General features: G+C 55.5%; 1 protein-coding gene across 9 annotated transcripts in view; it reads right to left on the reverse strand.

Moving 5' to 3' along the window:
* The window catches only part of TBC1D24 (TBC1 domain family member 24), a 30544-nt gene extending 8713 nt beyond the window's left edge, over positions 1 to 21831 (reverse strand). For 3 of the 9 annotated variants that reach the window (XM_033236093.1, XM_033236095.1, XM_033236088.1), the window contains exon 1: positions 21777 to 21831. The gene's annotated coding sequence lies outside the window, so the exon portion shown is untranslated. Of the gene's footprint in view, positions 1 to 11566; positions 14385 to 21776 lie in introns of those variants that run through there. The other 6 variants (XM_033236092.1, XM_033236091.1, XM_033236087.1 and 3 more) reach the window with 4 other exon arrangements.
* Between the last annotated feature and the right edge of the window lie 958 nt (positions 21832 to 22789).

Genomic DNA, 22789 nt, shown 5'->3' on the forward strand with positions numbered 1-22789 from the left:
GCTGACATCCAGGCTAGAGTACAATGGCACCATCTCGGCGCACTGCAACCTCTGCCTCCTGGGCTCAGGTGATCCTCTCACCTCAGCTGTAGCTGGGACTACAGTCAGGCGCCACCACGTCCAGCTAATTTTTTATCTTTTTGGTAGAGATGAGATTTTGCCATGTTACCCAGGTTGGTCTTGAACTCCTGACCTCAAGCAATCCACCCACCACAGCCTCCCAAAGTACTGGGATTACAAGTGTGAGCCAGTGCACCTGGCCTGTTTTGTTTATTATTTTTTGTGTGTGTGTGTGTGTGTGTGTGTGTGTGTGTGACGGGGTCTTGTTCTGTTGCCCAGGTTGGCCTTGACCGTAGGCCTCAAGTGATCTTCCCACCATGCTGGAATTACAAGTGAGAGTCATGGTGCCCAGCCACATTATTTGTCTTAATCTTTGTGTAAGTATTAGAAGGGCTTCCACTTAAGATAAGTGACTGTTCTGAGAAGCCATACAAACTTCGGAGTATACCTTCTTTTCACAGAACTTATGAAGTTACCGGAATAGGTCACATAGATTCTGAGTAATAAGAGGCTAGAGTTTCTATAAGGGTTTCAAGAGCTTGGCCCTTGGTTGGGCACAGTGGCCCATATCTATAATCCCAGCTACTCAGGAGGCCAAGGTGGGAGGACTGTTTGAGGCCAGGAGTTCAAGACCAGCCTGGACAACATGGTGAGACCCCATTTCTACCAAAAAAAGAGCCTGACCCTGCTGAAAACACCTCCCCCCCTCCAGCATGGTCCACCCCAGGCTCCCAAACACCACCTTGCACCCTGGGGTCCTTCTGAAAGGGAGCCCCCAGTTGAGAAGATCACTTTGAGCAAAGAGATGCTTAGTTCTAGTTCTCTTTTTTTGAGACGGAGTCTTGCACTGTCTCCCGGGTTGGAGTGCAATGGCGTAATCTCGGATCACCGCAACTTCCGCCTCCCGGGCTCAAGCAATTCTCCTGCCTCAGCCTCCTGAGTAGCTGGGATTACAGGCACCCGCCACCACGCTCAGCTAGTTTTTGTATTTTTAGTAGAGATGGGGTTTCACCATGTTGTCCAGGCTGGTCTCGAACTCCTGATCTCGTGACCTACCCGCCTCAGCCTCCCAAAGTGCTAGGATTACAGGCGTGAGCCACTGTGCCCGGCCCATTCCCAGTTCTCTTTAAGCAGCTGTGCATGGTAAGAAAGTCACAGCCTATGCTGTCTCACCCTGTCGGAATTCTGAAGCCAGCTCTTAACTTCCTAAAACCACCAGCTTGAAAGCTATGCTTCGGGCAGGTGCTCCAGGGAGAAATCTCTGGTGAGGAGCAGGCGTGTTTCCAGAGGGAGAGCTCGGACCTAAATGGAAGGTGCTGTAGCTTTAAAACTGCCTATTTCTGCATCCAAATGAGCCAGAAGTCAAGTGGGGGTAGTTGGTGTTTCTCCAAGAACAGCAACCCTTGGGCTCAGGCAAACATAAAAGGAGTGGGTAAGATGTGCCCTGTGGGATTTTGGACAACAGGTGACTGCCCTGGTGCAAGGCTACTGTCCTGGGCACAGAAGTGCAAGGTTTGCTTATGCACATCAGACTAACCTTTCTGCCTGGGATGGTACAAGTTCCCGGAGTGCCACAGGGGCCTGCTTCAGCAAGTTTTGGTTAAGTGACCAGACCACTCTGGTTTCTCTTGCAGCTAAAACATTCACCTATCTATTATAAGGCAAATACTACTTTAAAACAGTTCGTGAAAGGTAAAAATCATAGTGTAAAACCTATGTCTGTGAGACACTGTCTTGGGAAAGTACCTCGATACTATGTTTTTGTGTGTGTGGTAAAATACACATAGCATAAAATTAACCATTTTAAGCCAGGCACAGTGGCTCATGCCTGTAATCCCAGCACTTTGGGAGGCCAAGGCAGGCAGATCACGAGGTCAGGAGATCGAGACCATCCTGGCTAACACGGTGAAACCCCGTCTCTACTAAAAATACAAAATAATTAGCTGGGTGCAGTGGTGGGCGCCTGTAGTCCCAGCTACTAGGGAGGCTGAGGCAGGAGAACGGCGTGAACCCGGGAGGCACAGCTTGCAGTGAGCCAAGATCGCGCCACTGCCCTCCAGCCCAGGCGACAGAGCAAGACTCTGTCTCAAAAAAATAAAAAATAAAAAAAAATTTACCATTGTAGCCATTTTTTATTTCTTTATTTTTTGAGACAGAGTGCCGCACTGTCATCTAGGCTGGAGTGCAGTGGCACAATCTCAGCTCACTGCAACCTCTGCTTCCCTGGGTTCAAGCGATTCCCCTGCCTCAGCCTCCCGAGTAGCTGGGATTACAGGCATTTGCCACCACTCCTGGCTAATGTTGTATTTTTAATAGAGACAGGGTTTCCCCATGTTGGTCAGGCTGGTCTCGAACTCCCGACCTCAGGTGATCCGCCCGCTTCAGCCTCCCAAAGTGCTGAGATTACAAGCGTGAGCCACTGATTGATTTTAATATATCCCACTGGAAAAACCATGCTTACAGCAGGACCAGGCCTCAGAAGAAAAGAAACCCTTAAGACCATTGATTGGTTTGCTTTGTCCTGGGAGGGAAGGCGGCGAGGGCTCCCCCTATCCCTGGTCCCGAAGGCCAGGCGGACAGGTCCACTCACATGCGCACGGCCATGCTCAGGTCACACTGCACGATCTTCCATGTGTCGGTTATCCACAGCTTACATCCCTCCTTCCCAGCTCTGGGCCCACTAGCCTCTGGAGGAACTCCAGGCCCATCCTGGTTGGGTGAAAGAACTGGCTCCTTCTTAAGGCAATAAACATGTTTCTAAACAGAACAGGAGTTGGGCAGAGCAGCACCAGCCTCCACTCAGCTGGCCCCAGATTCAGGTTGAATATTAAACTGGAAACAGCAAAAGTTGTGACTGCACCTCGCAAAGTTCCCTCAGGGAGATGCAGATCCCAAGTTGTGTTTGCTGCCGCGAATGGTCCAGCGATGCACTGGACTCAGAGGGACACCCGAGCCAAGGACGTGTGCAGAAGACCCCGAGGGAGCCCTTGGATTCTTTCTTGTTCCCCAATCCCTCACTCAAAAAAGAGAGTGGCACGACATTTCTGGAGCTGTGCACACAAGGCAGCAAACCATTTAAGGCATCTATAAAATCCAGGTCCAGGCTGGGCATGGTGGCTCACGCCTGTAATCCCAGCACTTTGGGAGGCCGAGGCGGGCAGATCACGAGGTCAGGAGATCGAGACCATCCTGGCTAACACGGTGAAACCCTGTCTCTACTAAAAACGCAAAATTTAGCCTGGTGTGGCAGCAGGCGCCTGTAGTCCCAGCTACTTGGGAGGCTGAGGCAGGAGAATGGCGTGAACCCGGGAGGCGGAGCTTGCAGTGATCTGAGATCGCGCCACTGCACTCCAGCCTGGGTGACTGAGCGAGATTCCGTCTCAAAAACAACAACAACAACAACAACAACAACAACAACAACAAACCAAACCAAACCAAAACAAAACAAAAACCAGGTCCAGGCCAGCACAGTGGCTCACACCTGTAATCCCAGCACTTTGGGAGGCCGAGGTGGAAGATCACTTCAGCCCAGGAGTTCAAGACCAGCCTGGGCAACATAATGAGACCTCATCTCTACCAAAAAAAAAAAAAAAAAAAAAAAACAATGGCCAGGCATGGTGGCATACACCAATAATCCCAGCTATTTGGGAGGCTGAGCGGGGAGGATCTTTTGAGACCAAGCCCAGGAGTTCAAGACTAGCCCACGCAACATGGCAAAACCCCATCTCTATAAAAAAAATACAAAAATTAGCCAGGCAGGCCAGGCGCGGTGGCTCATGCCTGTAATCCCAGCACTTTGGGAGGCTGAGGCAGGTGGATCACAAGGTTAGGAGTTTGAGACCAGCCTGACCAGCAGGTAAAATCCCATCTCTACTAAAAATACAAAAAATTAGCTGGGCATGGTGGCACATTCCTATAGTCCCAGCTACTTGGGAGGCTGAGGCAGGAGAACTGCTTGAATCCAGCAGGCAGTGGTTGCAGTGAGCCAAGATCACACCGCTGCACTCTAGACTGGACGACAGAGTGAGACTCTATCTCAAAAAATAAAAATAAATAAAAATAAATTAGCCAGGCATGGTGGTGCACACCTGTAGTCCCAGCTACTCAGGAGGCTGAGGTGGGAGGATCACTAGCACCCAGGAGGTCAAGGCTGCAGTGAGACATGATTGCACCACTGAACTCCATCCAGCCTTGGTGACAGAGCAAGACTCTGTCTGAAAAAAAAATAAAATAAAATAAAAAATAAATAAATAAAAACGAGGTCCAGATTGGTTTCCTTAGGTTAAAAAAAAAAAAAAAAAGTATTTTATTACGCCTGTGATATTTGAATGCAAAAATCACAAAAAATCAAATAGTACCAAAATTAGGGAGTGAAAGTGTAGAGTTCTGTTTACCTCTCTAATCCTACTCCCCTTCTACATACAGATAATCGCTATTCACATTTTGGTATCTATCCTGCCAAACCTTTTTCTTGCATTCACAACTGAGTGAGGTTTTCTTTAAACTGGCTACTGAGATGAGGAAGTAAGGGGAGGTGGAAACTGAGGAAAAACATAAACTATCGCGGGCCGGTGCACTCTGGAGGTGAGTTTTCACGGCCGAGTGGCTTTCCCTGTTGTCCGTCTGCTGGCTGGCTGCTGTTGTACATCGTAAGCTGCACCTGCTCCTACGCAGCAAACAAGGCCTGGTCTGTTCCCCGCAGTCCCCCAACCCCTGACGAAGGTGTGGAGCTGGAGGTGGCGGCCGCGGAGGGAGTGAGAGGGGAGGCAGGGGCTACCATGGAAATGGTCCAGCTTTGCAGTCAGACAGGCCTGGCCGCAAAGTCCAGCTCTGCCACTTGTTTGCTTGAAATGCAGACAAGCCGTGCATCTTCCCTAAACTGCAGTTGCCATGTCTGTAGAGCGGAGCCGATAATAACACCCAACTCCTCACGGGCAACAATTCCCAAGCAACCCCTGTGGGTTGAGCCCTACTCTGGACTGACAGGGTGGGGTGCAGGTGACATTAGGGTGACACCCCGTGAACAGTCTATCCCACTCTCTCTATCCCCTGGGTTCAGGCAGCCCAGGGCAGACAGTGCCAGCAGGGCGCTGTGAGGGTGCCTCCTGTGGGGGAAGCCAGCTTCCCTCCTGAAGCCTCTGGGGAGCGAGCAAATTGCTTCTCACCACGGACACTGCACTGCCCTCCCCTAAAGACTGCTTCCCCACCAGTCTCCAGTTCCCTGCAGAGGCATGGAGTGAGGTGGCGCTGGTTCTCCGAGGTGGCACCTGTCAGCCCGGCTGCCACCAGCTCCCTGAGTGTGGAGCAGAGAAGCACTCCTCCTGTCTTTGGTCCTCAGCCTTGGGCCCAGCCTGCAATTCCAGGAAAACAGGAAAAATTCCACCTGACACCCATGAGACTCACAAGAATTACAGACAGAGACAGTTCCAGATGGTGGGGGTCCACATGGTGGGTCTGGAGGATGACAGCTACTTTACTGAGGGTCTTCAGGGCATACCTCTCCCAGGAGATGACACTGAGCCAGAGCAGTGAGAAGGAAGCAGCCGGGATTGCTGAGGACGAAGCACTCCAGACACCAGCAGAGCAGGTGCAAAGGCCGAGGGAGGAATAGGCCTGTCGTACCCCAGGGTGCAGAGGGCAGCACGGACACACCCACGGGCCTGTGGATTGTATTCTAAGCACAGTGGGAAACTGGCAAGGGATGGGCTCCAGTCCCTGTTCTTTGAGAAATTTACTGAGCCTGTTGATAGAAAGCACTCAGCCCAGCCCGGCTGGCCAGGAATGCTCAGCTGTCTGAGGACTCTCTCTCCTTACAGGGTCCCAGGCCAGGCGCTAGAAAGGTGTTCTGGAATGCCTGGGAAGTGACAGTCCCAGTGGGTTGATGCCCAGCTGGTCCTGCAGAGGGAGGTGCAACCGCACGGGCCAGGGGCAGCTCTCTCACAGGCCACCATCTCCTCCCAGTGCCTCTCTCCACAGTCAAGCTGCCCTCCATACCCAGTGCGGCTTCTTTCCCACCTAGGAAGCTTCTCCAGGGACCTACATGGCCTTTCCTCATAAACACCATGCCTGTTTGAGAACTCAGGGTACCTGCAGATCAGAAGCAAACGTTTGTATTCATTCGTTCGTTCGTTTATTTATTTACTTATTTATTATTTTTTGAGACAGAGTCTTGCTCTGTCGCCCAAGCTGGAGTGCAGTGGTGCGATTTTGGCTCACTGCAACCTCCACCTCCCGGGTTCAAGCGATTCTTCTGCCTCAGCCTCCCGCGTATCTGGGATTACAGGCGCCTGCTACCACGCCTGGCTAATTTTTGTATTTTTAGTAGAGATGGGGTTTCACCTTATTGACCAGGCTCATCTCGAACTCCTGACCTCGTGATCCACCCGCCTCGGCCTCCCAAAGTGCTGGGATTACAGGCTTAAGCCACTGTGCCTGGCCGCAAATATTTCTTAATAAAACAAAAAGCAGCTGGGCGCGGTGGCTCATGCCTGTAATCCCAGCACTTTGGGATCCCAGCTGCTTATGTCCACACCCCATGGGAGCTCCAAGAAAGCCCCAATCCATCCTCTGCAGCAAACCCCCTGAAGGTGTCCACAAGAAGAGAAAGGCTGCCAGGGCTGGGTGGGGGGCGTCCATCAGGGGTATGGCACCCTGAGCTAATTTCTAGCCAGGAGGCAGGTGGGAAAGAACATGGATGTGGGAGGAAGTGGATCCTCACTGTGGAGAGTGGGGCAGGAGGGGCCTGGACTGGGCAGCTGGCCCCTCCGCTCCAGCAGACTAGCAGCTCACCCCAGCCTTGGGCCAGAACACAACCCCACAGCTGCTGGCTGCTGATGAGTTAACTTCCTGCTCTATCTCCCTTCATCCTGGGACAGTGAGGACCTCCGAGAGAGGCTCCAGAGGGTCCCTGAGCACAGGCAGGACCCACCCAGGTCTGGGACTCCAGAGCACTTGGCCACTTCTAGTGCCAGGGCCCTCCCATGGGTCCTGGAGACACAGGTCACCCTGGCAGGGCTCCTGCTAGCAACACCACCTGCCATCCCCAAACACCGAACTCCAGGCCTGAGAGCCTGAGTCATGAGGCCTCTGCACATGTCACTTCTTCAGGGGGAATGTGATTTTCCCAAACAACTGGATTTGAAAACAAACTCTCTTTCATGTGACAAAGACAGAACACACATTTAGCCTCAGTGATGACATTTTAACACCGCCAACGGCAACCCCGACACCGCGCCTCCCTTCCTGGGGACTGCTCCTGTCCCAGGTCACAGCAAACGGGAGGAGACAGCATGTGACCACGGCTCCCTAGTCCCGCAGGTCGTCATAGGACAAACCTCCACTGACTGAAGCGCCTCCTCTGTGCCAGCGAGAGGCGGCTTGAGAGGAGGCCGCCAACCACGGCAGCCTGACCCCATGGGCAGGGCTGTGCCTGCTGTTGTGGAAGGGGCGGAAAGGTGTGGAGGCAGCCTGTGGGTGGGGACAGTGCCCCTCAGATGCAGAGGCAAGAGTGGGCAAAGGCGAGCTGGGCAGCCCTGGCAGTGCTGAGGGGCTGGGGTGGGCTAAGAGGCAGGTGTCCCCACATGGGGTAGGAGGAGAGTCTATGCAGGTGACTCGATCAGATCTGCATTTACAAAAATCCCCCAGTGGCTCTGGAGGAGGAAGCGTTGGGACAGAGGCGCCAGGGAGAAAGGAAGGCAGAGTCTAGACCGGGAGGGTGGAGAAGATGGGGGGACCCCCAGAGACCGCTCAGGGTTGGATCCCACCGGACTGTGGCCTGACAGTGGGAGTCAGAGGCCACTTGGGGATGCTGGAGGTCGGGGCAAGCGACAGAGAATCCCAGCCCAGGGAAGCTCCACTGTGAAGTTTTCAGAGCCAGCTTCGATACAGATGCTTCTTAGGCAAATGCCAGAACAGCTCAGGCTGGAGGTAGAGCCCTGGGGGCGAGGTCCACAGCACAGAGGGCAGCCCCATGCACTCCCAGACGCCACCAAGGGGCCAATTGTAGCCCCCTGGGCAAGTGGCAGCCCTGACCCAACATAGGTCAGCATTCGCTAGGACTCCAGGTTGAAGAGCTGGGGTTGCAGGCCTGGGCCCCATCCCGCCCTAGCCTGACTACCATACCCATCCTGGCCACAGGAACAGCCCCCGTCCCAGCAGCAGCTAACAAGGACCCACTGTTCTGTGTGGCTGGACCTAAGTCACGGGGCAGCAGAACAGGGCATGGGCGTCAGATGCCGCTCATCTCAGTTCTTCCCGTCTGGTCTGAGCAATCCCTCACCATTTCCTGGGAGTGGGGCTGGGAGTGAAGAGGAAGAGGAAACGAGGCCAGGCCCCATGGGTGGGGAACCCCAATGCCCGCAGCTAGGCACCACAGGAATGAGGTGCTCTGGTCCCTATGGGCTTCACGTGATAGGAGATGCACGCTCCTCTCAGCGGGCTCCCCCGGCGGGATCCAAAACACTCTCACTCTCCACAGAAGACCCTGGACCTTGCTAAGTGCTGCAGGGATATGGAGGAAACCTGCCGGTGGGCTGGGGAGACCGGCAGGCCCCGCCCACTCCTGAGCACCAACCACACCTGCCAGGCAGGAGAGGGCAGCACAGGCATTCCAGCCCTAGGCGCCAGGTCCAGGGATGAGAGCTTCGCTGCCTGACAGGGAAGCTCGGAGTGCCCGGAAACCCTGGGGCAGAGGCGGCAGCGGGCCAGGTGGGAATGGTAGGGACAGCGTGGGGTGGCTGAGAGAGCCTGGAAGCTGTCCGGACTGTTTGGAAAAACTCTCATACCATGTTTTCCTCTGCTCTGACGCCAGCACAGCAATTGGCACAGGATTTGCGACCCAGAAAATGCAGGGGTTTCTCCCCACAGCAAGCAATCCATTCTGCAGTGGGTGCCGGCGGGGCGTCCTCCAATTCAATCCCAACACCTGGAGATAGCTCAGATCCCACAGGTCGGGAGCTCAGTCCCCAAGACGCCCACACCTCAGACACCAGTCAGAAGTCCAGGCCTCCAGAAATTCTCAGCGACCAACTTCAAGTTGGGGTTCCCACAACCCTGCTTTGGGTTCAATGAATTTGCTGGAGCAGCTCACAGAACTCAGGGAAACACTTACATTCACTAGTTTATTATAAAGGTTGTTACAAAGGACACAGATGAAGGGGCCTTTAGAGTGAGGTATGGGAGAGGGACACGGTGCCACCCTCCAGGCACCCCCTCCTGCTCAGCTGTCCAGCAGCTCTCCAAGTCCTGTCCTCTAGGGTTGGCATGGAGCCTTTGTTAAGTAGACATGATTGATTACCCCACTGGCAATCAACTTGACCTTCCACCCCTGGACCTCCCCAGTCCCTGCGGTTGGGGCTGGGGCTGAAAGTCCTAACCCGCTAATCCTGCCTTGGTCTTTCCAGTGACCAGCGCCACCCAGAAGCCATCAGTCAACACCAGTGCACAGAAAGAGCGCCACGGAGATCCTGAGGATTTCGGGAGTTGTATGTTACAAAACAAGGACAAAGACCAAATAGGTATTTCACAACATCACAGAGGTGCTGGGAGAGTAGGTGGAGGGAGGCTGGAGGAACACACTGGACGGGGCAGGGAATGGGGCCTAAAAGCAGACCTGGAGTGGGGTGTGGATGACAGGCATGAGGGGAGAGGTGGCCCCAGCATTCGGCCCCAGGGAGGGGATGACGCCTCCTCCGGCTGGGGGACCTTCCTCACAAGTCCAGGCCAAGTCTGATTTCTTCATGAGGGGCCCAGGCCTCCCACCTACCTGCTGGGAAAGGCCAGGGAACACCTAATCCTGTTCTCCAAGAATCTACTGGATGCCTCAGAGACACAAACAAATCCCAGGCAGAGTCCCAAAGTGCAGACACTCCTGCCATAGAGCCCCACCACCCTAGGCCTCAGCCCTGCAACAATGGAGCTGGCACAGTGGACCACGATGGAAGAGAGCTACTGGACTCATCTGTGCACCCAGGTGTACCTGTTCTCTCTGGAACCTTCTTCTGAGTGCCTCCTAGGCGCCTGGCACTGAGCTAGAAAGAGCTGAGAGATAAATCAGTCACCTGGCAGCGAGATCGGAAAGCCGCTGTGTAGGCACGTGTAGAGGCAGAGAGGCCCCGGGGTGGTCACATGCCCCGGAGAGCTGGAGGGGTTCCGGAAGCCCTCCTAGGAGGTGGTTACAGTGTACTGCGGTTGGCAGGGCAGACTGGGGGGGAGGTGTGTGGGTGGGGGGCAGGGGAGGACCTGCACTCAGCAGCAGGGAAATACAAGACCTGCTCCGAGTCACAAGGCCTGCACCCTACCCCATCCCGATACTGACAGGGCACCACCAGAGTACCAGCTTGGGGAGCGAGATCAAGCTTTTATGCCAGAAAGATCTGTGGCATGGCAGCCTGGAGGGCATGTGCAAAGGCCACAGCCATCGGAAACATCCACTGGGGGTGGCGAGGTGGGGAGGGTAGGAGGGGAGGCTGAGAGGAGGATGACCACCAGGGATCTGCTGCATGTGGGGTGGGCACCCCCTGGACCTCCCATGCAGAATGTCAGGGGTGGGAGATGCCTGCACAGGCACGTTTTGAGAATGCTCCTCTGGCGATCCCATTCCCCTCACCTGTGCCCCCACCGCCTGGTGAGACCCTCAGCTATAGGACCATGTCTGACCGGGGCTGGATGGTGAAAGTGTCACTAACCACGGTGGGCAAAGCCACCAGTCTTCACCCACGCCTCCTTACCTTGTTATCTGCCTTTTACCCCCGGCCCCTGCTCCCAACCTGCCTTCTTGCTCTGGAAATTTTCTACAGCAAACACACCACTCCCAAGTCTTCATCCTCTCCCGAATGTACCCTTCCTCCTCTGGGCCGAGCAGCGGCCAGGCTCTCGCCATCACCACCCACCTCCTCTCTCTCCAGCTCAGGGCCTTCCTCTCTGTGCTGCCCTCCCTTGAGGGCTAAGTTCGCAGTCCTGGCTGGAAGCTCCGTGGCCTCTAGAACTTTAAAAGCCTTTACATCTCTACCTTTTTATCCAGTCCCTGGGCGTTCCAGAAAACCACTCTACCCACTCCAGAGGCGGCACCTTCATAAACCCGCCCATACCCCGTCCTGGAGCCCTCAGTGCCCTCCTCCGACTCAGAGCTGCGACTGCCCCATCCACCAGCTGCTCTGGCTTTTCTCTCTTGCCAGCTCAGCCTGGACCGTCATGCCAAGCTCCAACTCCCACCCGCCAACCCCACACTCCTGTCTCAGCCATATGGATAAACTGCACGAGGAAGTCAGCCTGAGGCACGAGAGCAGCTGAGGGAAGAGGGAGAAGTCCTGCCGCCTGCTCAGCGGTTTCGAGTAGCCCAGCCCCCAGTGCCACCCGCGGCACACTTCACCGACACTGTCTCCTCTCCAGCTCACAGCTGCCCCGTCCCACCCACTCTACCCCAAGAAAGGGGGCTTGTCAGGCAGGAGCTTCCCAGCTCTCTGTATTCCCACCACAGACCAAGGCCCCCCTCAGTCCTGGCTCTCACCTTCTGGGGACCCCAACTCCCCGTCTCTCTCCAAGGCTCCCCAGTGCTGTGACACGGGCCCCAAACACAGCAAACCACAGTGCCGGGGGCTCCGCTCCAGCTCCACCTCTCCTCCATTTTTCTTCTGAGCCGAGCTGCTGGCAAGAGCAGATGACACCCGGCTTCCAGCCCTCCCGCCACTGGCCGCGCTGGCTGCCAGATCTCCCAGCTGCCTTGGGCCTCATCCCACTTGCCTCCCTGCCAGGCATCTCCTCACCTCTCCATGGCTGCTCCTCCAGCTCCTGTGCCTGTCTCTCCAATGGAGCTCACCGTCTCCTGAGCCTAGAATCCTTCTTTGAGGTCCAGGCCCGTCCCTCCAGCTCCTTCCCAGCTGTCTCCGGGACGCTCACAACATTCACACTCCACGTGACTCCAGCGCAATTCAGCTCCCACTCCCAGCCTCCTGCCTGCTCAGGGCTTCACCCGGTCACCGTTCTCCACCCAAAACCCTCTCCTGGTGTCCCCCGCCCTTCAGGACCCGGCCCCTCCCTGCCCCTCGGACAACAGCTTCAGGAGCCCCGGCCACACAGTGCTAACTGCAGTCCCCACACTACTGTGGGAATGTCACTGTCCAGAGAGGCAGGACACACCTGTCCCCTTTCACTTTCTGCTCTCAGTACAATCGCCCCTTCTTCACAGGCCTCCATGGGACCTCCGGCGCAGAGCCGAGCCCTCACAGAGCTCCACGCCTCCTGTCCACATCTGTCCTCACCCTCACCCAGCACACCCACCATCATGGTGCTGGCTTATCCACCCAGCCCTGCTACTGGACCATGACTTCTGCACCCAAGTGTCTCACACTATGTCCAGTGTATCCTGGGAAGGAGGGAACAGAGAAGAAAACAGGCAGAGACTCAGAGAAATCACAAACCACTTGGGCCCAAGACAAATTTAATTTTGAAGGCCAAATAACAACAGGGAGCATTACTAGTCCACCCACCCTAGGAGTGACCTTTCCTGCAGGCATCTTCACATGACAGGAAGGTAGGGGTGCTTGCCTCAGCCTGAAGCAGAACATAGGCATCTTTCAAATAGTAATGGTGACCGACATGCCACAGTGACTACCAAGTAGCTGCTACCTGGGGAACTTGATAGTGGGCTCCTTGCTGGAGGCACACAATGGAGGGCACGTGCCAGGTACAAAAGGGGTGTGACCATTAACGAGGTGTTAGTCACCACACCACGGGCCAGCTGGTCTGCCTGCCTGTGCTGGTCGGCAGTGCCAACGTGCCTAACTGTGGCTCCTGAGCCTACTGCTCGGAGCCTGAGCAGAGGCAGGCTGAGCCTCAATCTTGGCCAGCCACTCAAGACAGTTCCCTGTTCCCTTTCATAGGCAGACATCTTTCTTTCCCCAGCCTGGTCTGGTCCACCCAAAGGCAGGGGCTGGAGCTGGCATAGGACTCTGGTAATTCAGGATCTTTACCATCTGAGCCCAAAGATTCTCCCCACAGGAGAGAACCCCCAGGACCCAGGAGGAGAACCAGGACCCAGGAGGAGAACCAGGACCCAGGAGGAGAACCAGGACCCAGGAGGAGAACCAGAGGAAGAGCGCTCAGCTGTCAGCAGCACAGGATTTCGACTGGTCTGAGTTCCAAGCCTGTGACACGTGTGCCTTGGAAGACCAGGCTCACATCAGGTTCTCAGCAAGTGTCTTTAGACCTAAGGAGAGATCCAGCTCAGGGTGGAGTTGTGCAGGTTTAATCATTTTATTTTTATTTACTTTTTAGGTCTGGTAGAGACAAAGTCTCACTATGCTGCCCAGACTGGTCTCAAACTCCTGGCCTCAAGCAATCTTCCCATCTTGGCCTCTCGAAGTGTTGGGATTACAGGTGTGGGCCACCACGCCGGGTCCTAATCATTTTAACAGGCATGCAAGGCATGCTTCCTGAATGCCAGTGTGCCAGGTACCTGAGTACAGAGGAGTACAGAGGCATGGCCCCACCCCAGCCCAGGTCAGGTGTACTGACGATGCCAATTCAAGGTGCAGGTGCTGCGACAGGGTGCTTTCCCAGAGCCAACGCCTGCCTCAGTTGGGTCTTACAGTGTGAGGAGGCCTTAGCCTCAGAAGCGATAGAGACAGCGTGGTCAAAGGACAGGGCCCCGGAGGGCAAGCCTGGTCAGAGCTACCCAGCTCCATAAGCGTGTGGGCCGGTGAGTGTCCTTTGGGGCTCTAGTTAAGACAGTTCTACGGTTCAGCATAACAGGCACCAAGAAGCCAAAGGGCCCAAAACAGAGGCCTGGGATTCACCAGTTTGCCAGGAAAGGGCAGTACTCCTGAGTGCTGGGAACAGTGAGAGGACAGCCCAGGTAGCTGCCAAAGCAGAAAAGTTAATGTCCACACCTCGATCCTTCTAAGGCCACAGGTTTACCAAGATAGGAAGGCTAGAAGGACCCCTGCCAGGAAAGGGATCACAGAGGATAATTAGGGAAGGGGTGGAAATGATTCAAGGAAAGGCTGAAGGGGCCGAGGTGATCAGCTCCATTTAGCACCACAGTGAGTGGAAAGGCTTTTGCTGGAAACAGGACAGCCCACAAGCAAACCGTCTCTCTCGGTGTGTGGCACCCAATTAAAACTGTGTAACAATCAGGCAGACACACAGTTTCAGATTATGGGAAATCTGTATCCTCAGTAGATTCCCAGGTACCCTGTGGTGTGTTCTCAATGACCTGTAAGAAAAAGGGAATAGCCCGGTGTAGTGGCTCATGCTTGTAATCCCAGCACTTTGGAAGGTTGAGACGAAAGGATCCCTTGAGCCAGGAGTTCGAGACCAGTCTGGGCAACATAGTAAGATACTGTCTCTACAAAAAAATAAAAAATCAGGAAGGTGTGGTGGCATGCACCTGTAGTCCCACCTACTCAGAAGGCTGAGGTGGGAGCATGGCTTGAGCCCAGGAGGTTGAAACTGCAATATATCATGACTGCACCACTGCACTCCAGCCTGGACAACAGAGCGAGACCCAGTGTCTTAAAAAAAACAATTAACGGGCCAGTCATGCTGGCTCACGCCTGTAATCCCAGCACTTTGGGAGGCCAAGGCGGGTGGTCACGAGGTCAGGAGATGGAGACCATCCTGGCTAACACGGTGAAACCCTGTCTCTACTAAAACCACAAAAAACTAGCCGGGCATGGTAGCGGGCCCCTGTAGTCCCAGCTCCTTGGAAGGCTGAGGCAGGAGAATGGTGTGAGCCTGGGAGGCGGAGCTTGAAGTGAGCCGAGATCGCGCCACTGCACTCCAACCTGGGCGACAGAGGGAGACTCTGTCTCAAACAAACAAACAAACAAACAGCCAGGCAGGTATGCCTGTAATCTCAGCACTTTGGGAGGCCGAGGCAGGTGGATCACGAGGTCAGAAGTTCAAGAGCAGCCTGGCTAACACAGTGAAACCCCCCTCTCTACTAAAAATACAAAATTAGCTGGGCGTGGTGGCGCACACCTGTGATCCCAGCTACTAGAGAGGATAAGGCAGAAGAATCGCTTGAACCCAGGAGACGGAGGTTGCGGTGAGCTGAGATCGCACCACTGCACTCCTGCACTCCAGCCTGGGCAACTAGAGCGAAACTCCATCTCAAAAAAAAAAAAAAAGGCCGGGCGCAGTGGCTCAAGGCTGTAATCCCAGCACTTTGGGAGGCCGAGACGGGCGGATCACAAGGTCAGGAGATCGAGACCATCCTGGCTAACACGGTGAAACCCCGTCTCTACTAAAAAATACAAAAAAACTAGCCGGGCGAGGTGGTGGGCGCCTGTAGTCCCAGCTACTCCGGAGGCTGAGGCAGGAGAATAGCGTGAACCCGGGAGGCGGAGCTTGCAGTGAGCTGAGATCCGGCCACTGCACTCCAGCCTGGGCGACACAGCGAGACTCCGTCTCAAAAAAAGAAAAAAAAAAATTAACAAAAAGAGAAAAAAAGAAGAGAGCACACTGGCGAGGGTTGCAGGAAGCCATGGCTGCTTACGCAGTCCTCGGAGGCTGTGAAGTCTGCGCCCCTGTGAGCAGGTTCTGTTGGAGGGTGTAGATAACAGCTCACAAACCTTATCCAGAGGCTCAGCCAGCCCTGGGGGCCACGTGCAGGCCGCGAGCAGATAGGGGCTGCTTCTGCAGCACACCCTTTCCCCAGCCTCACCCATTCGGCCCCTCAGGGTGGGGGAATGGTGGGGGTGGGGACGCAACACATGCGCGGCCTCTGTTCTTAGTAGATTTTTTCCAAAGTTGTGCCTGCTGCCAATGCTGATGGACCACACAGAAACAGGGTCCTAGAAGGAGAGTGAGGTGCCCTTGAGGGCTCTGCAGCCTTCAGTCTCTGGGTCTGAGAAGGCTTTTTCCAGAGCCCTACCTGTGGGAATGCTCCAAGAGGAGCAACCCTTGGACTGCAGGTGAACTAGGTCCTTTGAGAAGAGTGGCGCTGAAGCTGGAGGTTCCCCAAAAGGCAAACAGACACGTGAGACAGGAAGGCCACTGCAAGGACACTGGCATCCCCCCGTCCCACACTCCATCCTTCACTCCAAGAGACACATTGGGTTTCTACGACAAATTAAAAGCCCAGGCCAGGCACTGTGGCTCACGCCTGTAATCCCACCCTTTGGGAGGCCAAAGTGGAAGAACTGCTTGAGCCCAGGAATTTGAGACCAGCCTGGGCAACAAAGTGAGACCCTGTCTCTATAAAAAATGCAAAAATTACTGGGTGTGGTGGTGTGCACCTGTAGTCCCAGCTATTTAGGAGACTAAGGTGGGAAGATTGATTGAGTCCGAGAGGTAGAGGCTGCAGTGAGCCACGATCTCATTATCCTACCACTGTACTCTAGTCCGGCCAATGGGAGTGAGATCCTGTCTCAAAAAAAAAAAGAAAGAAAAGAAAAGAAAAGAAAAGAAAAAGTCAGGCCGGGCGCGGTGGCTCAAGCCTGTAATCCCAGCACTTTGGGAGGCCGAGACGGGCGGATCGCGAGGTCAGGAGATCGAGACCTTCCTGGCTAACACGGTGAAACCCCGTCTCTACTAAAAATACAAAAAACTAGCCGGGCAAGATGGCGGGCGCCTATAGTCCCAGCTACTCGGGAGGCTGAGGCAGGAGAATGGCGTAAACCCGGGAGGCGGAGCTTGCAGTGAGCTGAGATCCGGCCACTGCACTCCAGTCCAGTCAACAGAGCGAGACTCCGCCTCAAAAAAAAAAAAAAAAAAAAAAAGAAAAGAAAAAGTCTATAGTACCAGCTCTTTGGGAGGCTGAGGTAAGGGGATCGTTTGAGCCCAGAAGGTCGATGCTACAGTGAGCCATTGATCCTGACACTGCACTCCAGCCTAGGAGAAAGAGTAAGACCCTTGGCCGGGCGCGGTGGCTCAAGCCTGTAATCCCAGCACTTTGGGAGGCCGAGACGGGCGGATCACGAGGTCAGGAGATCGAGACCATCCTGGCTCACACGGTGAAACCCCGTCTCTACTAAAAAATACAAAAAACTAGCCGGGCAAGGTGGCAGTCGCCTGTAGTCCCAGCTACTCGGGAGGCTGAGGCAGGAGAATGGCGTAAACCCAGGAGGCGGAGCTTGCAGTGAGCAGAGATCCGGCCACTGCACTCCAGCCTGGGCAGCAGAGCAAGACTCCGTCTCAAAAAAAAAAAAAACAAAAAAAAAAAGAGTAAGACCCTGTCTCAAAAAAGAAAGAAAGAAACAAAATTAAAGGCTGGGCGCGTTGGCTCAAGCCTGTAATCCCAGCACTTTGGGAGGCTGAGATGGGCAGATCACGAGGTCAGGAGATCGAGACCATCCTGGCTAACACGGTGAAACCCCGTCTCTACTAAAAAATATAAAAAACTAGCCAGGCAAGGTGGCGGCCACCTGTAGTCCCAGCCACTCGGGAGGCTGAGGCAGGAGAATGGTGTAAACCTGGGACGCGGAGCTTGCAGTGAGCTGAGATCTGGCCACTGCACTCCAGCCTAGGTGACAGAGCGAGACTCTGTCTCAAAAAAAAAAAAAAGAAAAAAGAAAATTAAAAGCCCACTACTCTGTCCCATTCCCACAAAAGGCAATGGGTTACTGACTGGCCTTCTGTTACCTTATTGACTTTGTTTTAAGACTGTATTAGGAGTCCACAGGCTTCAGGGTTCTATTTTGTTTTTCTCACTCTACACATTCTCCTGGGAAGACCCAACCCAACCCCCAGCTTGGACAGCACACAGCATCCCCAAAGTGTTCTCGTCTAGTACGCTCTCCTTGGCTCCAGGCCAAAACACATGTGCTTACTGCCCAGACGTCTCATAGTAACCTCATCGCCTTCTCCACACGGTGCCAGCCTGCTCCCTCCCTCCACACTGTGCATGGGGTGTGGCACTGCCCGCCACTCAATCCTGGAACATCCCCTCCTTCCTCTCTGGCTCTTCCCATCCTGCAGCCACGTGTCTCAGAGTCTTGCTCTCTTTTTTCTTCTGAAACAGAGTTGATCAGGCTGGAGTGTAGTGGCACAACCACAGCTCACTGCAGCCTGCGACTCCTGGGCTCAAGCGAGCCTCCTGCTTTGGCCTCCCAAAATGCTGGGCTTGCAGGTGTGAGCCCCCAGGCCCGGCTGAGTCTTGCTCCTTTCTGTGCTGATGTCTCTCTGGGTGTGCCATGACAGTCCCTCAACCGGCCTGGGCCTCTGTGAGGCCCTTCACCTCCCTGGCCACCTCTGATCAGGTCACTCACAAACCCAAGATCTTCATGCCACTCTGGGTGAATTCAAACTCCCAGGTGGCAATCAAGGCTTTTCCCAGTCTGCTGTCAGCCTAGCTCACTCACTTCACCCTATCTAACCCAGGACCACCACTGCCCTTATCCCAAGAGCTGGTGGGCAGGCACCACGCCCGTCACTTTATATCCACTGTTCCTCTGGGGGAAGGCACTTTCCCTCACTTGTTCTTGCCACTCCTGATCATCCTTCAAAATGAAGCTCAAGTCCGTCTCAGAGCCCCACCCCCACCACAATCCAGCTGGATGCCATGCCTTTGCACCCACAGAAGGCTCTGTCCACCTCTGTTGGAGCTTCTACCATGTGTTTATTCTCCTGTCTCCTCACTGCACTATAAGATCAAGGGCAGAGACCAAGTCTTACTCAACACCGAATCCAGAGAACGCACAGCATGGTGCCTCCTATGAAGTGTGAATTCAATAAATGCATTTTTGTTGTTTTGTTTTTCAGAGACAGGGTCTTACTCTGTCGCCCTGGCTTGAGTGCAGTGGCACAATCACAGCTCACTGTAGTCTTGAGCTCCCAGGCTCAAGTGATCCTTCTGCCTCATCTCCCCAAGTAGCTGGGACCACAGGCACATATCACCATACCTGGCTAATTTTTTATAGAGACGAGACCTCCCTATGTTGCCCAGGGTGGTCTCGAACTCCCGGGCTCATGCAATCCTTCGACCTCAGCCTCCCAAAGTGTTGGGATTGCAGGCATGAGCCACTGCACTTGGCTTAATAAACGCATGTTGAAAGGATACAGAAAATCATTGAATAATGAATTCAAGTTGGTCCTCAGTAAAAAGCCTGAGGTTTTGTTTCTTTGATTTTATCTCCAATTGAAAGGCAATGTTTGAAACAGCTACTGCAATTGCTGCTTTGAGTTGAAAAGGACTTCTTGGCCGGATGCGGTGGCTCAAGCCTATAATCGCAGCACTTTGGGAGGCCGAGAAGGGCGGATCACAAGGTCAGGAGATCGAGACCATCCTGGCTAACACGGTGAAACCCTGTCTCTACTAAAAAAAAAAATACAAAAAAAATTAGCCAGGTGAGGTGGCGGGCACCTATAATCCCAGTTACTCGGGAAGCTGAGGCAGGAGAATGGTGTGAACCCAGGAGGCAGAGCTTGCAGTGAGCTGAGATCCGGCCACTGTACTCCAGCCTGGGCGACAGAGCAAGACTCCATCTCAAAAAAAAGAAAGAAAGAAAAGGACTTCTTTCTTCCATTTACAGAGTTGTCACAACAGAAAAGGCATGCTCAGACAGGGAAAACATTCAACAGGGTAAATGTTAAGTGCTTTTTTTATAACCTGCTTCATCGTCCTTATGTACTTTAAACCAGAAACCATCTAAAGGCAAACATTTAATATGTCTTCTGAGCTTGGCTCAATCTGCAGATAATTAAGAGCAACACTGCATGCCCAAGGTCACTCGAGCCTGCTGGACAATCCTGGCAGGTGTGGTCAGCGAGAGCTAGGAAGGCTACCCTACAGGTGACTTTACAGACCCTGGGTGGCCAAATTTACTGTTGTTATAAAAACCCTGCCTAGATTACTTCTGCATCTCAGAAGGTCACCCTCAACCCAGTGGAAAGCAACTGCAATAGTTCACATCTATCATTCTGACAAAAGGACCTTGATCCACTTCAACCATCATGTAGAGAAAACCTCTGGCCCAGCCCTGGCCAGGCCAGGGGGAAGCAAAGATGAACAGTGTGGCTCTAGCCCTGTTCACAGGGAAAGACAGGCTTCTAAGTAGAGCAAGCACTCTCTAATTAGTACTCTATGTAAAGCCTTTATCTGAGTGCTCAGATTAGATGAGGATCAACCCTCAAAATAAAAGGCAGGGCACGCAGGGGTCATGCCACAGGCTAGGAACAGTAACTGTAAAATCTGTATAAGATTTCCTGATCTTCTCTTATCTGGATTGTTTTTTTTCCCAGCGTGTGTTCCTTTTTTTTTTTTTTTTTTTTTTTTGAGGCGGAGTCTCGCTCTGTCGCCCGGACTGGAGTGCAGTGGCCGGATCTCAGCTCACTGCAAGCTCCGCCTCCCGGGTTTACGCCATTCTCCTGCCTCAGCCTCCCGAGTAGCTGGGATTACAGGCGCCCGCCACCTCACCTGGCTAGTTTTTGTATTTTTAGTAGAGATGGGGTTTGACCGTGTTAGCCAGGATGGTCTCGATCTCCTGACCTCGTGATCCGCCCGTCTCGGCCTCCCAAAGTGCTGGGATTACAGGCTTGAGCCACCGCGCCCGGCGCGTGTGTTCCTTAAAACGAAAAGAACTGACTGCTTGTCTCTGCTGCAACTGAGCAAACATCTACAGGTGCCTACTGTGTGCTGAGGGCAGAGCCCTGGCCCTCGGGTGGAGGAAATGCCACACGTGCCACCTACAGGTGCCTACTGTGTGCTGAGGACAGATTGTGAAGACAGAGCCCGGGACCTCGGGTGGAGGAAACGGCCCACGTGCCAAATAATGGAACGGTTCCTTCTGCACATTGCCTGGAAGTCACCTGGTGACTCCGGAGCAAACACAGCAAAACAGGGAAAAATCACCCGCTAGTGCTTCTATCGCCCTGGAAGGGCAGGCTGACGCCCCTTTCTGGAATAAGCTGCTGGAGAAAGACAGCGACACTGGCTTCACAACCACAGCCAGCAACCTAACAGTCCACTTGCACCTCCACACCACCCAGGTGGCTTTTAGATAACCTTTGGCCTTTAATATCACCCCTGCAAGCAGTAACCCGGGGGTCCACAGCGCGTTTCCCTGCGGGGCACGGCCATCAAAGAAAGCCTGTGGCTGGCCCACGGGGACTCCCGCCTGGAGGGGGCGGGAACAGGTGCAGTCCAGCCCAGGTGGGGCCGGCTCTCCCCTCCGCCGTGCTGGCTCAGAGCTGGGGGTCCCCGGCTCCCACGTCCCAGGGCCCGGAGGACAGCGGCCGCCTGGCAAGGCGCACCCAAAGGGGCCCCCACTGGACAGGGCCGGGGACTAGCGGACTCCCAAGCGGGTGGGCGGTGGGGGCGTGTGTCATCCCTGGGCAGGGCGGGGCGGGGCCTGGGGCTGCTGCAGGTCCACAGGGCAGGACGTATCAGAATCTGTTGCAATCTCACCGAGCCCCAAAGAGGATTTCCGACCCTGCGGAGACGGAAAACGCCCCAAGGAAAGAGTGACACAGTCACCCTTCCCGACGACACCATGCCCCGGGCCGAGTCGCGGGCCTGCGACCGGGCGGGGATCGGGCCTCGCGCCCATGGGGTCCCGCTCCTGCGCCCCCGCCCGTAGGCCAAGCCGCAGCTGCAGCGCCGGGCAGCGCCGGGCTCCGGAGCCCCCAACCCGCGCGTGGCTGGGGATCCCCGCCTCGAATGGGGCCCGCAGCCGGGACCCACGTTCTCGCCCCCAGCACGTGTCGACTGCGGTGACAGCGGGGACCTGGCCCGGCCACACCGCAGCGGACCCCACGCACGCCCCGAGCGCACCCACCTCCGCGCGCCGCTTTCTCCTCGGCTCGCCGCGCCGGCCTTTCCGCGCACGCGCGCGCTGGGCCCCGCCCCCGCCGAGCTCCCGCCCTGTGCCCACTCCGGAGCCCCCGCGGGCCTCCGGCCTGCCCGGCTCTGGGCATGCGCGCTGGCGGTCGGCGGCTGCTGCGGCGGAAGCAGGGGCCGGCCGAGGACCGGTCCCGCGCGGAGGGGAGGCAACTGCAGTGCGGTCCCGGGGGGACGAGCCAAGGGGGACGAGCCAAGGGGGGCGGGGGTCGCAAGGGCTTGCCGAGGGCATCGGGGGCCCGGACAGCCGCCTGTCGGAGTCGCCGCCTGGCCGGGTCACGCGTGAATCTGGAACCGCGTGGGCGCGACGTCCCTTCCCGAGCCGGGGGAGAAGGGCTGGAAGGGGATTCTGGGACGGGCCCTGAGCTGAAGAGTCGTGGCGCCGAAGGTCAGAGACGCGGCAGAGAGAGGGATGGCCGGACAGAGCCCGCAGACAGGGACACAGGCGGCCAAGAAAGATGCGGGACCCGGCAGCAGACGCCGCGCTGCACCTGAATGTGGACGCCCAGCCTGCAGGGGCCAAGGCCACCGCCCTCGCGGGGCTGCAGGAGGCAGGGGACGCCCTGTCCCCCCATGGGGGTCCAAGGCGCCTGCGGTGGCCACAGTCTTTGGGGAGGTCAGCGCGCTCCCTGGCGGGTCGCCGCACGGGTGGGGGTGTGCATCACAGCGGCCCCGGGGACAATCTGAGATCTCCGAGAGGGCCCGGCATCACTAGGGATTCACAGCCTTCAGGGTATCACAGTGCCCCTGGGACAGGGCCGGCAGCCAGAGGGCAGGAGACCATGGGGTCCTCAGGGTGTGCCATATCACCCGCCTCTGTGCGGGGCGGGCTGTCGCTGCGCCGGTCACATCCCCCCGGGGCCAGACGGGAGGTACAGAGGGAGCTGCCAACGGGGACGGGGCGGCGGCCTAGGTGGCGACACGCGCGACGCGAGCAAGGACTCCTTGGCA

This window comes from Trachypithecus francoisi, unplaced genomic scaffold, assembly GCF_009764315.1.
Source record: "Trachypithecus francoisi isolate TF-2019V2 unplaced genomic scaffold, Tfra_2.0 Lachesis_group15, whole genome shotgun sequence".
Taxonomy (NCBI): Eukaryota; Metazoa; Chordata; class Mammalia; order Primates; family Cercopithecidae; genus Trachypithecus; species Trachypithecus francoisi.